This window comes from Tachyglossus aculeatus, chromosome 24 (assembly GCF_015852505.1).
Source record: "Tachyglossus aculeatus isolate mTacAcu1 chromosome 24, mTacAcu1.pri, whole genome shotgun sequence".
Taxonomy (NCBI): domain Eukaryota; kingdom Metazoa; phylum Chordata; class Mammalia; order Monotremata; family Tachyglossidae; genus Tachyglossus; species Tachyglossus aculeatus.
The window spans coordinates 340,236-356,127 of record NC_052089.1 but is presented as its reverse complement, the minus strand read 5'-3'; the positions used below and the strand labels follow the sequence as shown (position 1 = coordinate 356,127).

At 40.9% G+C, this 15,892-nt stretch overlaps 1 non-coding gene across 1 annotated transcript; it reads left to right on the top strand.

Annotated features, from left to right (window-relative positions):
* Positions 1-1,951: 1,951 nt before the first annotated feature.
* On the top strand, positions 1,952-2,040 carry TRNAY-GUA. The gene is given in 2 exon segments: positions 1,952-1,988; positions 2,005-2,040. It is a non-coding gene; the product is annotated as a tRNA-Tyr (tRNA).
* The last annotated feature ends 13,852 nt before the right edge of the window (positions 2,041-15,892 follow it).

Below are 15,892 nucleotides of genomic sequence, written 5' to 3'. Positions count from 1 at the left end.
CATTAAATCTGATCAGTAACACATTAACATTAATATTCATGCACAATCACACTAACTGCTTAATAAATTCTATTATTACTACAACTACTACCACAATAAAAATACCATAGAGGAATCATGGGAATGATCACAATCATTTATAAAAACCTCATCCTTGGCTCATAGTTCAATCAAATCTTCCAGACATTTGCTCATTCCTAAAACAAATCCGATTTACAAATCTTGCACTAGGCAAGTTTCATACCAATAAGGATACATGTTATCAACCTGGAAATCCATACAACCACATATAGCCTTACTAAAGGATAATAATAATAATAGCATTTGTTAAGCCCTTACTATGTGCAAAGCACTGTTCTAAGCCCTGGGGAGGTTACAAGGTGATCAGGTTGTCCCACAGGGGGCTCACAGTTTTACTCCCCATTTTACAGATGAGGTAACTGAGGCCCAGAGAAGGTAAGTGACTTGCCCAAATTCACACAGTTAACAGTTGGTGGAGCCGAGATTTGAACCCATGACCTCTGACTCCAAAGCCCATGCTCTTTTCACTGAGCCACACTGTGCCTTTCCTGGTAGCTAGGGAGAAACTTTGAGTACACACTGCCAGTTTTTCTCTCCTTTGGCCCCTTTGCAGAGCTAGGTTTGGATGGAATAGCCTCATGTAGGAAAAAGAATTGATATTTCCCGAATCCTGAGCCGAATAATTGTGTATGGGGCCTTTCAGTTTATGTGTAGCCCCCAAAATGCGGGCCTAGAACCACCTCCACCAAGAGACTATTACCTTAACCTTCCCCACTTCTTTCTGTCCTTGATCTTTTCAGGCTCAGTGCCTTGGTGAAAACCCCTCCTCCCTCATCCACCTATTTCCTTCCCCTTTTTCCCCTTAGTGGAGTGGAACTAGGAGACAGGGTTTGTGTGTTCCACATTCAGGACTGGCAGGTGGCCCCTTTCCCGGCTCTCAGGATCCTGAAGTCATCCTTTACTATTTCTTTTCCCCAGGTTTGAGCAGTGTCATGCCCCACAGTCTTTCAGGATCCAGTCCCGAGCCAAACACAGCATCTGGTGCTCCCAGTCTTCAAATCAATCTGCTTCTAAAATGTGAGATGTGAAGAAATCAGAATTTCCACTCAGAGTTATCTCTGGGGCTACATTTATTTTTTCTATGAGCTATAACAGGAAATGGTCTCATTCTCTTCTAAGAAATACACCAACATTTTAGGGGTAATGACTGTGGAATTACCTAGATTGACGAAAGCCATATGCCAGAAGAAAAACTCCATTGGAGATTTTAGTCGGGAATCTATATTGGTAATTATGGTTATCCCAAGATTTCCTATTGTTGCAATAAGATAGATGATTACAAACACCAGTAAGAGAGGAATCTGCCATTCTGGATGGTTTCAGATTCCTAAGAGAACAAACTCAGTCACTTAGGTCAGGTTTCTTTCTGCCATATATTCTGTCTGCATCAGCTGCTTGAGAAAGAAAACAGAAGTGTCAGTACACAAGTGTCTTCTGAGCGGGGTGATAGTTGTTTTTTAATGGTATTTATTAAGAGCTTACTATGTACTATTTGATAGTTCTACCATCTATGTTAATTCAGACTAAGAAACCACTTTTTTCTCACCAAAAGGGATATTGCCTCAACTGTCCACACTGCCCTTGAATCTCCCTCCTTTCTCCAACTCGGTCTTGTACTATTGAATTTCTTGAAAAAAAACACAAAAATATTATTCTCTGGTGCTCAACTTTTAAGTGATTATGAATCTTTTTTTGCTGGGATATTACAGGGCAATATTTTCTAAATAGGAAACAATTTCCATCTTCCCTCTGGAGATGACATTCTTTTAAAGGATTCTTTACATCTTGAGATCCTTTGCATTCTGTGTATCCCATGGGAAATGGGAGCAAACAAAAACCCTAACAACATTTTAATGAGACCTACCTTAAGCCTTCGATAGCTCAGCTAGTAGAGTGGAGGACTGTAGTGGTTGCTTCGCAGTCATCCTTAGGTCACTGGTTCGATTCCGGCTCGAAGGACTCGTTTCTTTTAGACTGTGAGCCCACTGTTGGGTAGGGACTGTCTTTATATGTTGCCAACTTGTACTTCCCATGCGCTTAATACAGTGCTCTGCACACAGTAAACGCTCAATAAGTACGATTGATTGAGTGAAGTAAAACAGGCCCTGCACACTGATGAGCTGCATCTCCTCCCTCCTGGTGGAGGGTGGGAGGTTGGGTGGAGAAGGGGAGGTGTCCTACCTGACCACTGGAAACAATTTCCATCTTCCCTCTGGAGAGGACACTCATTTAAAGGATTCCTTGCATCTTGAGATCCTTTGCATTCTGTGTAACCCATGGGAAATGGGAGCAAACAAAAACCCGAGAAACATTTCAATGAGAACCATCTGAGTGAAGAACAGCAGATTTTCCTCCACAGGTAGGTTAGACCACTGGGTTTATTTTCCACACTAAACCAACTCACTTAAGTCAGCAAAAACCTGTGATAACCAGAAAGTTATCCAAGTTACCATTTTGGTTGTTCATTTAGGGAGATACTTCATTCAAGATTAACCAAGAACATTCTTGCTGGTTTTGAGTAATTTGTATCTTTAATGCTATAGAGAATGTGGATAGAGCACCAGCCTGGGAATCAGGTCTTGGATTTTAATTCAAGCTCCACCACTTGTCTGTTCTGTGACTCTTGCCCCAAACTGAGGCACTAAAAAGTGAAGTGACTTGCCGTGGGTAACACAGCAGGCAAGAGCCAGAGCTGGGATTAGAACCCATGTGCTCTGACTCCTCGACCAGTGCTAATTGTGCTACTTCATTCTGCTTAGAACTGAATTCTGCTTAGAACTGACTGGGACATATCCAGGTGATTTAGGTGGAGCTGGCAGTCCTCAGACTTACTAATCAACTGGTCCCTGAAACTTGCACTTCAAGCCATAATAATGTGTCAGAACCAAAGTTTTTAATGACATTTATTAAGCACTTGCTGTATGTCAAACACTTGTATAAGTGGCTGAGATAGATACAAGTTAATCAGGTGGGATACAACCCATGTCCCACATGGGACATTTTATTTTATTTATTGATTCATTTATCCATCAATTTATTTATATTAATGTCTGTCTCTCCCTTTAGACTGTGAGCTCATTGTGGGCAGGAATGTGTCTGTTGTTATATTGTAGTCTCCCAAGCGCTTAGTTCAGTGCTTTGCACACAGTAAGCTCAAAAACTACAATTGAACAAATGAATGAATGTGGCTCACATTCTAAGTAGGAGAGAAAATGAGTATTTAATCATGATTTTACAGTTGAGGAAATTGAGGCACCAAGAGTGAAGTGCCTTGCTAAAGGTCACACAACAAGCAACTGGCAGAGCCAGGATTAGAACCAGGTCCTCTGAACTCAAGTGCTGCTTCCACTAAAACATGCTGCTTCTCAATTTTCTTCTGGAACAGTGTTATGAATAGAAACTAGTTCCTGTATCAGAGTTGGAGAGTCTACTCTTTCCAAAACTCCCCATAATTTAGTGATTAATCAAGTTGTAGAGTAACCATAATAAAAAATACAATAAATAATTATGGTATTTGTTTAGTACTTACTATGTATCAATAATGATATTAAGTGTTGAGGTAGATACAAGTTAATCAGGTTGGACACAGTTCCTTTCCTGCATGTGGCTCACAGTCTAGGAGGGAGAACAGTTGAAACAGGCACAGAGAAGTTAAGTGACTTGCCCAAATTCACACAGCAGGCAACTGGTAGAGCTGGGATTAGAACTCAGGTCCTCTGACTCCCAGGCCCCTACTCTTTCTACAAGACCATTCTGCTTCTCTAATATGTGATATGCATACAATAGAAAATAAACATATAATGTACATGTTAATACAGATAAGCATTGAAACGTTCACCCTAGGGGAAAATGCAGATATTTCATACAATATTAACATTAAATATTTTATGATAAGCACTTGACCATAGTATAAACACACATTAACATAGAACAAATTAAGTCAACAATTGCTCAATTTTTTAATGTACATGTGTTGTTTAATATTTAAAGCAAATGGGTGTTATTGCCTTTGTTTTTTATGAGTTCAATAGAAATGATGATGATCCACAGAAAGTGATGATTATGGGCCACCAAACTGAATAATTTGGATCAATAAATATTCCTTTTCCTCAATAACAAGTTTGGTATTTTGGTTCCTTAATTAGTAACAATAATTGCATTATTTGTTAAGCCCTTACTATCTGCCAAGCACTGTATTAAGCCCTAGGGTAATTTCAAGATAATGAGGTCTCACATGGGGCTCACAGTAGGAGTGGGAACAGGTACTGAATCCTCATTTTATAGATGAGGAAACTACAGCACAGAGAAATTAAGTGACTTGCCCAAAGTCTCACATCCGGTAAATGGTGGAGTCAGGTTAGGAACACAGGTCCTCTGACTCATAGGCTCATGCTCTTTCAACTAGGCCATGCTTGCCCCTTTTTCATTATGCTAGAAATTGGTTCAGCTTTCCATTTCTCAAGTATGGGCACAGCCTACATTGACTAATGTGTTTGGGTGTCACATTCTGTTTGTGAAACAGATAAGAAAAGTAAATGGCCTTCTGCAATGGATCAGTTTGAAATTTGGTTTCACTTTCAGATGAAATACCTGGCATTTCATATCTTAATGGGACAAAACAAACCTTCAGCTACAAAGAAAGGTTTTGGGGTACTGTTCTATACAGAAAGAGGGGTATTGTGGGGACCTCCAGGGTGGTTCAGAGCAAAGAAATTGGAAACCTATTAAATAAAGTTAATGGAGATTGGTCAAGTGCCATATTACGCAGTTTGTTATAGCTGTGACCTTTCTGCAGGGATTTGACAAGTAATAAAGTCCAAAATGGGAGTACTTGGTTGTAACCAAGGAGGTATCCTGCAATGTTATTCATGATTTTTCTACCTAGGTACACAATTTTAGGTCAGTATTCCCCTGGTGGAAAGCCACGTAAATTCATTTCTGAGGATTGCATAGAGTAAAGGTTTTGGAAATATGTATACTTTGGTTGGCCTAGTACAATCAGTTAATCAGTGATAATTATTGAACGCTTGCTATGTGCAGAGCACTTGACAAAGCTCTTGGGAAAGTTCACTCAATAAACTCATTCTTGTGTCTGTTCATTGTTATATTGTATTTTCCCTAGCACGTAGTACAGTACTCTGTAAACAGTAAGTGCTCAATAAATACGATTGATTGAATTAATGGACTACACCCTCCTTTCCTCTTCTTCCACTCCCTTCTGTATAACCTGACCTACTCCCTTTATTCATTCCCCGCTCCCAGCCCCAAAGCACTTGAGAAGCAGGGTGGCTTAGTAGAATGAGTGCAGGCTTGGGAGTCAGAGGTAATCGGTTCTAATCCTGGCTCCACCACTTGTCAGCTGGGTGACTTTGGGCAAGTCACTTAACTTCTCTGTGCCTCAGTTACCTCATCTGTAAAATGGGGGTGAAAACTGTGAGCCCCACGTGGGACAACCTCATTACCTTGTATTTAACCTGCGCTTAGAACAGTGCTTGGCATATAGTAAGTGCTTAACAAATACCATCATTATTTATTATTTATTTATATACATATCTATAATTTATTCATTTATATTAATGTCTGTCTCCCCCTCTAGACTGTAAGCTCATTGTAGGCAGGGACTAAGTCTGTTTATTGTTGTATTGTACTCTCCCAAGCACTGGGTACAGTGCTCTGCATAGAGAAAGCACTCAACAAATAGGACTGACTGATGGACTGACTGCTAAACATGCTCCATGCCCACAAGGAGCTTAGAGTCTATAGGAGGAGCTTACAGTCTGCCACTATCATTGTCTCAGGATACCACCCCTTAGGCACTTGAAATTCACTTTGCCCCAGCTCCACAGCACTTAGGTACACATCCATCAGTAATGCATTTTGTTGCTTGTTGTCCCCTCTAGTTCATAAGCTCCCTGTGGGTAGGGATCATCCATACATACTCTTTTGTATTATACTCCTCCAACCACTTAGGAAAGTGCTCTGGATACAGTAGGCACTAAATAAATACCACTGAAACACATTTGGTAAATCTGTTGTATTTCTCTCTCCCAAGCGCTTACCACAGTGCTCTGCACATAGTAAATGCTCCATAAATTTGATGGATTGATTGACTGATTGATTAAACTAAGGTCTGCTGGTCAGAGGCCAATGCAAAGATGTAGCTCTTATGCCCCATCTTTCTAAGCCTGTAGTCACTGCCCTAGTATAACCACATCTAATGGAAACAGTGTAATATAATATGAGAAAATTATTTATTGATAATTATAATAATGGTGGTGGTTTTGAAGCACTTACTATATGGTAAGCTCTGTTCTAAGTGTTAGGTTAAGTTAGATGCATTCAAATCAGACAAAGTCCTTGTCCCACATGAGGCTCACAGTCTAAGCGGGAGAGAGAACAGGTATTAAATCCCCATTTTACATATGAGGTAACTGAAACACAGAGATGTTAAGGGCATCTGTGTCCAAAGTCACAGAGAGGGCAAATGGCAGAACTGGAATTAGAACTCAGGTCTCCCCCCTTCCAGGACTTTAAGCTTTCCACTCTGCCTTCATTGACCATCTAGAAATACATTGTATTTCTGTCCCATTTGTATTTGTTCCCAAAGATTACTGGGATCCTCATTGGGTTATATTCCCCTGAGGCATTTATGTGTATTGATCCCCCGGAACTAGTAAAGTAAATTCATTCATTCATTCAGTCATACTTAGTGAGCACTTACTGTGTGCAGAGCACTGTACTAACTGCTTGGGAAGTATAAGTTAGCAACATAATCTAAGTGATGTAGACACAAACCACCCTTCCTTGCCCTGTGATTTTTGGATCCTCTTCTCTACAGGTAGACTGGGAAATTGTAGATTTTGTGGAAAGTGAGATATATACTATCTAAATGACTGACCAAATTTATCACTCGGAATTCCACTTATAAAAAAGAAAGATTAGCATTTTGGAATATATGAGTGTATGTCTCTACATGAAGGGTTTTTTTATTCTTATTGATAGATACTTACCTCAAATCTCAACTGGTATTGAAAGCATAATAATGTCAATCTGGACTCCCTGAAATGTTACTTTGTGTTGTATGATGGATAGAATAAGTGGAAAGTGCTGGGAAGTGATGTGCCCAAGGTCATACAGCAGACAAATAGTAGAGACATGCTGCTTCTCCATCAGTTCAGTAGAATTGTTCCCATGTAGGGGCCAGAGATAACAATGACCCATACTGGCCTATCTATTAGAGAATGGGTCTGAGAGTCAGAAAGACCTTGGTTCTAATCCCACCTCCATCACCTGTCTGCTGTGTGACCTTGGGAAAGTCATTTAACATTCCTGTGCCTCAGTTACCTCATTTGTAAAATGGGAATTAAGACTATCAACTTCATGTGGGACATGGACTGTGTCCAATCTAATTAGTATGTATCTAACCCAGTGCTTAGTACAGGGCCAGGCACTTAGTAAGTGCTTAACAAATACCATTAAAAAAACCTAAAAAAAAATCAGCTCATAACCATTTTGCCTGCTGCCCTGGGCAGCCGGTTTCTTACTGTTCGGCTCTCATTCCAGTGTTTTTTTTCCTCTAGGTAAACAATGCTGAAATGGTGAGGGACAATCACACTGCAATGACAGGCTTCGTTCTTGTGGGATTGACTTCCCACACCCATTGCTTCGGGTTGCCCTGTTTGTGCTATTCCTAGCTATTTATGCCTTTACTCTCACGGGAAACCTGGGGATGGTGTTATTAATCTGGATCGATGTCCATTTCCACACTCCCATGTATTTTTTTCTCAGCAATTTGTCCTTCTTAGACATTTGCTATTCCACTGTGACCATGGCCTAAAATGCTAACAAACCTTTTATTACAAAAGAAGGTCATTTCTTTTGCTGGATGTGCAGCCCAGATGTATTTCTGTATAGCTCTGGGAACTGCTGAAGGTTTTCTTCTGACAGCAATGTCTTATGACTGTTTTGTGGCCATCTGTAATCCATTAATGTATACAATTATTATGTCCCCAAAAATGTGTGTATCCTTGGTCATTGGTTACTGCATAGATGGCTTTCTTCATTCAGCCCTTCATACAGATTTCACTTTTTCATTAACCTTCTGTGGCTCTAATGAAATCAATCATTTATTCTGCTGCATCACCCCTCTGTTGTTACTCTCTTGTTCAGATAGATACCTCCCTTACAGAACTGCTGCTTTTCAACTTCGTCCTTTTTATTGAAATCATCACGGTGATAGCCATCCTGACCTCTTATGCTGCCATTCTCAGCACCATCCTCAGAATCAACTGAGGCAAGTGCAATGCTTTCTCCACATGTGCAGCCCATTTGGCTGCTATGAGCATATACCATGGGACAGTACTCTTCATGTACCTATGGCCCAGCTCCACTGTCTTCTAAACAATAATGATCCCTATGCTGAACCCTCTTATGCGAGGAATTTACTGACAGCTAATTTTGTCATTAGTAGGAGAACCTATTCCAGTGGTTTTAGTGCAGTGTATTTGGATCACCTTGGGTGATTCCCTTTGCTCCTCTGTGCCTCAATTTTCCCAGCTGTAAAGTGGGAATTAGAATAAATTTACCATATTTTTTCCCCATTCAGGATATCTGATTTCTAACCTGAATCTCTCATAGTACAACCTGTTCCTTTAAGAGTCACTGAGTGTTTATTGAAGCTCTATCAAGTACTTCAAGAAATTAGACAGTAATTGATTTCATCCTACACTGTAGGACATTAATTAGTAACTTAGTGACAAGAAGGACTTTATACAGCTTCCTAAAGCTCTTATCCTGCCAGGGCATAGTATTTCCATTAAAAGAATACAGTTCAGAAGATGTTAAATATTTTGACTACTTAAAGAGGGTTTTCTCCATATTCATGCAAGGCACTACTGGTGGGGTAATTAAGCACAATAATTACCCGGCTAGATTCACTCACTCCTAGTGCAACTAGAAAATCTTTAATAATGTTAGCTGTTGCAAAGAGACAGCTCTTGAAGCACATATGGAGAAAAACAAGTCATTATTGATCACTTGAGCAAAGAGATATGGACTGACAGTAAACCTGAGGAAAAAAAATATTGTGTATCCTCCTACCCTGGAAAATCGTTCACACCACCAGAGATTTTGAATAACCACATGGAACTTAATATGGTCACTACATCTTGCTCACCCACATAGTGCTTAATCCTGTGATGCACAGCTAGACAAGGAATTACAGAAGAGAATCCAAAAGGTTGCACCGACGGGTGGAGATTGACAAAATTTACAGGCAGTGGATCATATGGCAGAGAACTGAAGCTCTCTAAAAGACTGGAGTCTCCAGTCTTCCATATAACTGTAAGACCTGGACCTACCACAAAAGACTCATTCAGCGTCTAAGGCAGTATCATCAGCCCAACCTTTGAGCAACACTTAATAGCAAATGGCAGGATAAAATGACCAACAGTGAGGTCCTGAATTGCAATCAGCTCACACACAGTGTAAATGACCTTTAGTAGGAGGATAACAAACAAGAGCAGAAAACCAAAGCAGCTGCTAAATGGAAAATTTAAGTGGGGAACCCATGAGTGTGGTTAGCAGAAAAAGAGTTTCACAAACAGGGAAGCAGAGTCATGAACAAAATGATACATCTATATCTTAACACTTAAGAACTTTATCCCTATTCTCAGCACTTATGTACCTATTATAATCATATGCATATTTTATTTGTTTCTATGTGTCTATTCAATTATATATTCTGCTATCTCATCCTGATATTGTTGAACTACTTCCTTTTGCATCCTCCTACCACAGAACTAGTAAATAGATTCTGTCTGCCTCTCTCAGAGTGTAAGCTGTTTGAAGACAGAGAGAGAGTATCTTGCCTCAGTTGTATTTCCACCGGTGTTTAGAATATGGCTTCACACTCGGTGGGTGCTCAATCCATGTCACAGATTGATTGATTAATCTACATGTTCTATCCACAATTTCTATTATTTACATGTCTTATACACTTGTTACTCCATCCCAGCTCTGCCACTTTTCTGCTGTGTGAACTTGGGCAAATCACTTCACTTCTCTGGACCTCAGTTTCCTCATCTGTAAAATGGGGATTGAGACTGTGAGCCCCATGTGGGACAGGGACTGTGTCCAACTCCAATCTGCTTGTATCTACCCTAGTGCTTAGAACAGTGCCTGGAACATGGTAAGTGTTTAATAAATACCAGAATTATTATTATTATCAGACTCCTCACTGATGTTCCAGCCTTCATTCTCTCCCTACCCTATGCATACCTTTCTTCACTACCCTGTTCCTTTTTAAAAGAACACTGTTGTGGCACATAGTAAGTGCTTAACAAATACTACTACTATTATTATTGTTGTTATTATTATATTATTATTATTATTATTACACTACAATAGAATTGGTAGACACCTTCCTTGCCTAGAAGGAGCTTATTTAGTGTAATGATATATACACAAATGCCATGGAGAGATGTGATTTCTTCACTGTTCATGTGGCAATAATAATGATAATGATGGCATTTTTTAAGCACTTACTATGTGCAAAGTACTGTTCTAAGTGCTGGGGATGATAGAAGGTGATCAGGTTGGACCACGTGGGGCTCACAGTGTTTATCCCCATTTTCCAGATGAGGTCACTGAGGCCCAGAGAAGTTAGGTGACTTGCCAAATGTCGCACAGCAGGCAAGCGGCAGAGCCAGGATTAGAACACATGATCTCTGACTCCCAAGCCCAGGCTCTTTCCACTGAGAGGATCTGTTGAAAGGTGGAGAGACTAGAAATTAATCAGATCAGACCTCTTGGAGGAGATAAGATTTCAGAAGGGCTTCCAAGATGGAGAGAGCAGTGGTCTGTTGGTTGTGAGGGGAGAGAATTACAAACAAGAAGAAGGGCCTGAGCAGGAGAAGCAAGATGGAGGTGCAGACAGGAGGTTGGCTTGAGAAAAATGAAGAGTTCGAGTTCGAGTGTAGTGGGAGAAGAGAGTGGATGAGAAAGATAGAGTTGAATGAGAGGACGTTCCTGCTAGGTACAAAGAGAAATAAGCAACAGTTGTGAAGTTTTTGAGGAGGGGGGGATTTGTAATAATAATAATAATAATAATAATAGTATTTGTTAAGTGTTAACTATGTGCCAAGCACTATTCTAAGCGCTGGAGAAGATACAAGGTAATCAGGTTGTCCCACGTGGGGCTCAGTCTTTATTCCCCAATTTACAGATGAGGTAATTGAGGCACAGAGAAGTTAAGTGACTTGCCCAAAGTCACACAGCTGACAAGTGGGGGAGCCAGGATTAGAACCCATGACTTCTGACTCCCAAGCTCTTCTGACTCTTTCCACTAAGCCATGCTGCTTGTCTCCTAAGTGTACTTTCCTGAGCTCTTAGTACAGTTCCCTGCACACAATAGGTGTTCAATAAATATGATTAATTGATTGACAGATATCATTTCTTCCTGCATTCTGTCTCTTCACTACATTGTAAACTCCTTGAAGGTATGGATCATATTTGCTACTCTATTATACTCTCCCAAATGCTTAGAGCAGTGCTCTGCATGCAGTAGGTGCTCAATAAATACTACTGATTTACTGATTGTTTTGCCTCTTTTTGTATTTTTGGATTAAAAATATAAATTAACGAAGAAATACTTTGCAAAGCAATGTAAAAAAATTACTTTACTACACAAGGTAAGCTTAACACTGTATGCCAAACTCATGAGTGACAATTGCCCAGGATGGATTAAACTATGTTTTGGAGCTACATACAACTAGTATTGCCTCAGAGTCCACCTTAAAAACTAGCATTCTAACTCAGAGATTTTACTATGCATTCTCCGTTCCAAATCATTTATGAAAACATAATAATAATGATAGTAATAATAACAATGCTAACAAATTTTGGTATTTGTTAAGCGCTTACTATATACTAAGCTGTGGTAGGGTATATGTGAGTTAATCAGGTTGGACACAGTCCCTGTCCCACAAGGGGCTCAACGTCCAAGTAGAAGAGATATACCAGATTTACCAGATGAAATTGATCAATTGAACAGATCCTAGCAACAATCCCTATTAACTCTTCTCTGACTAGGAAAATAACCATTAAGAGTGGCATGGCACAGTGGATAAATCATGGGCCTGGAAGTCTGAAGGTCATGGGCTTTAGTCCTGGCTCTGCCATTTGTCTACTGAGTGACCTCGGACAAATCACTTAAATCCTCTATGCCTCAGTTCTCTCATCTGTAAATGGAGATTGAGACTGTGAACAACACGTGGGAGAGGGACTGCATCCAACCCGATTTGCTTGTATCCACTCCAGCACTTAGTATAGTGCCTAGCACATAGTAAGCACTTAAGAAATACAAAAATGATCATTATTATTATTTTTATGATTCAGCCCCCTACTCTTTTTTTCCCATCTTTACCAGTTTCCCATCCATGACAGAATGTCCTCTCCAATCCTAGAATCACAGTAGGTTATAAGATACATGGTCTTCTTCAAGCATGCAGGAGTGACTATACTACTATATATTGCCATGGTAATTGGGGCCAAAAATGGCATCTTGAAGTGAATCTTCCAGAGCAAATAAATCCATCCACTTAAAATAACTGAATGTTACAGGGATAATTCAGATCCAAATACATTTTGAGGTGAGATTTCTTGAGATAATGTGGGTCTGGATGGACACGTACAGAAGAGTAACCCCTAATCAATATCAATACTGATGATTTCTTCCTTCCTGGACCAGTAATGTATACAGGTAGTTCCCAGGATTATCTAGCCCAAAATATATCACACCATTTGTCCAAATTCATCAAGTAATTCTCCTCACTCACTCAATTTAACTTTGCATAGGCTGTCTTAATAATAACAATAACTTATTATTAAGCAATTACCATGTGGCAAGCACTGCACTATGCACTGGGATAAGATAAAGAAAATTAGGTTGAGCACTTGGGGCTCACAGTCTAAGTGTCCTGGATATTTGTTTTATTTTGTCTTGGGACATTTGAATTACTGAGAGCAATCAATTCCCTGGTTCCCAAAGATGAAAGTCCTAGAATGTTGATTATTTAAGGATTACAGAGTAGAGTGCTATCTCATTAGTAGACAACATCCTTCTTCTGCTCCCAGGCAGCTGGCATTCTCTTTGTGATTCCATTGTACCCTGGGAGGAGGGGGAAAGACTGAGGTCCTCAGAGGGAAGCAGAAGCAAACAAGACACTCCAGCAACTTCAATCAAGAGCCAAATGAGTGAGGAAAAACAACTTCTCCTCCTTAGGTCAGTAGGATTGCCAGGTTTCTTTCTGAATTATTTTTATGCTCAGAACAAAACCAAATGTTTCGTTCTGATGAGATGTTATCTAACTCACTTTAAGGAAAATATTTAGGGGTTGCTTCATTCAGGACAAAATGCTACCATCACTATTGAATTACTTTTCCATTGATTAAGACAGGTAATTCATGTTTGTCAGAACCACAAATAAGTTGTGGGAAGGTATGTTTTCTGTCTTTATGAGCTGACCTGCTGCTGCTGCTGCCATCTTGTCTTTTGCTCCAGTACTTACTACTGCAGGAATTTCCTTAAAGGTGAAAACAACTAAATTCTCCTTTAATATAGACATATAACATAAATGATAACAAATAATATCATCATAGCTATTTTCATGCTTGATATTAATTGTTAATTATTGACATAATATTGGCATATAATTATTGACATTAATTAATTATTAATGCCATCACAGCGCGTGGCCCCCACTGCTCCCGGAAGGATCCTCTCCTCAGAGCACCGCCATAGATGCCCGGGACTCCGTTCCCAAGAGGCCCGCCCACCATCACACCAAGTGGCCCCCGCTGGTCCCGGAAGGCTCCTCTCCTCCGAGCGCCCCCATAGACGCCCCCTGCTTCCACCCCCCCCCCAACTTAAGCGACCTTCCTTATAGTGCCCCCAACCCCCCTTTCCGGTCCGGTCCTGACTGATTCTCCCCCCCCCCCACCCCGGGAAAAAGGCCCTTGTTATCAACAAGTTACATTAACGACAACCTCATTCGCACATGCTCAGCCTTCCTGTCCCGACATCGACCCCGGGCCCACGTCCTCCCCGGGGCCTGGAATGCCCTCCCTCTGCCCATCCGCCAAGCTAGCTCTCTTCCTCTCCTCCAGGAGGCCTTCTCAGACTGAGCCCCTTACTTCCCCTCCCCCTCGTCCCCCTCTCCATCCCCCGCATCTTACCTCCTTCCCTTCCCCACAGCACCTGCATATATGTATATATGTTTGTAGTTATTTATTACTCTATTTATTTATTTATTTTGCTTGTACCTATCTATTCTATCTATTTTATTTTGTTCTGCCCAGACATATTTCCCTCAGTTTGAGGCATAATGGAGTGAAAGAAACCTTCCCAATTTCCTACCACTGTTCAGAAAAGGTAGGGATAAACATAGCTTAGTGGAAGGAGCACAAGAATGGGAGTTAGGAGACATAGGCTCTAATCCCAGCTTCACCCCTTACCTGTTACATGACCTTGGATAAATCACTTTACTTCTTTATGCCTCAGTTTCCTCATCTGTAAAATAGGGATTAAATGTTTGTTGTCCCTCCCCATTAGACTGTGAACCCCAGAGGGGAAGGGACTGCATCCAATCTGATTTTCCTGTATCTACCCCAGGGCTTGATCCATAATAAATTCTTAATAAGTACTACAATTATCAGCAACCCCACTGCGGTTTCCTTGGGAAAGGTCATCTTGCTCCTGTGATTTATGAATTGACCAGTGTCTCTTACCCTACAGGCAGTGCAAACTGGGAAAGTTCTGGGAGCCAACATCCTCACTGTATTGACTCCAACCTCTGGGGCCATTCACTATGATATCTGGCCTTAAATTAATCCATCTGTATGTTCATGTTAGGTGGGAGGGTAGACCAGTGTGAGAAGCAGCATGGCCTAGTGTAAAGAGGACAGGTTTGGGAATCAGAAGGTCCTGAGTTCTAATCCTGGTTCTGCCACTTGTCTGCTTTGTGACCAGGAGCAAGTCACTTCACTTCTCTGGGCTTCAGTTACCTCATCTGTAAAATGGGGATTAATTCTACCCCTTTCTACTTAGACTATGAGTCTTCTGTGGGACCTGGTTATCTTGTCTCTACTTCAGCACTTATTACTGTGCCTAACATATAGTAAATGCTTAGCAAGAACCATGATGATGATGATGATGATTGGATCAGAAATTCAGGGCTGGTAAAAAATGAAGTTTTTCCAATGGTGGGAATAAACAGAATCAGACAAAAATGTTAACATTAAGAAATTTTACACCAAACCATAATGGAGTATATGAATCTCATGAATCTCATATACTCTAATGGAGTATAGGAACTCATCAAGGCATTAGAATTTTCCTAGAAAGCTTTAGGTTAGTAGATAGTTGCTTATTAACCATCAAGCAAAAACTCCTCTAGGCTTCAAAGCGCTCCATCACCTCACCCCCTCATACCTCACCTCCCTTATCTCCTTCTACAGTCCAGCCTGCAAATTCTGCCCCTTTGCTGCTAACCTTCTCACTGTGCCTCGTTCTCACCTGTCCCACCACCAACCGCTGGCCCACGTCCTACCTCTGGCCTGGAATGCCCTCCCTCCAATCATCCACCAAACTAGCTCTCTTCCTCCCTTCAAAGCCCTGCTGGGAACTCACCTCCTCCAAGAGGGCTTCCCAGATTGAGCTGCCCCTTTTCCTTTCCTCCTCCTCCCCTCCCCATCACCACCCCCTGTCCTACCTCCTTTCCCTCCCCACAGCACTTGTGTATATTTGTGCAAT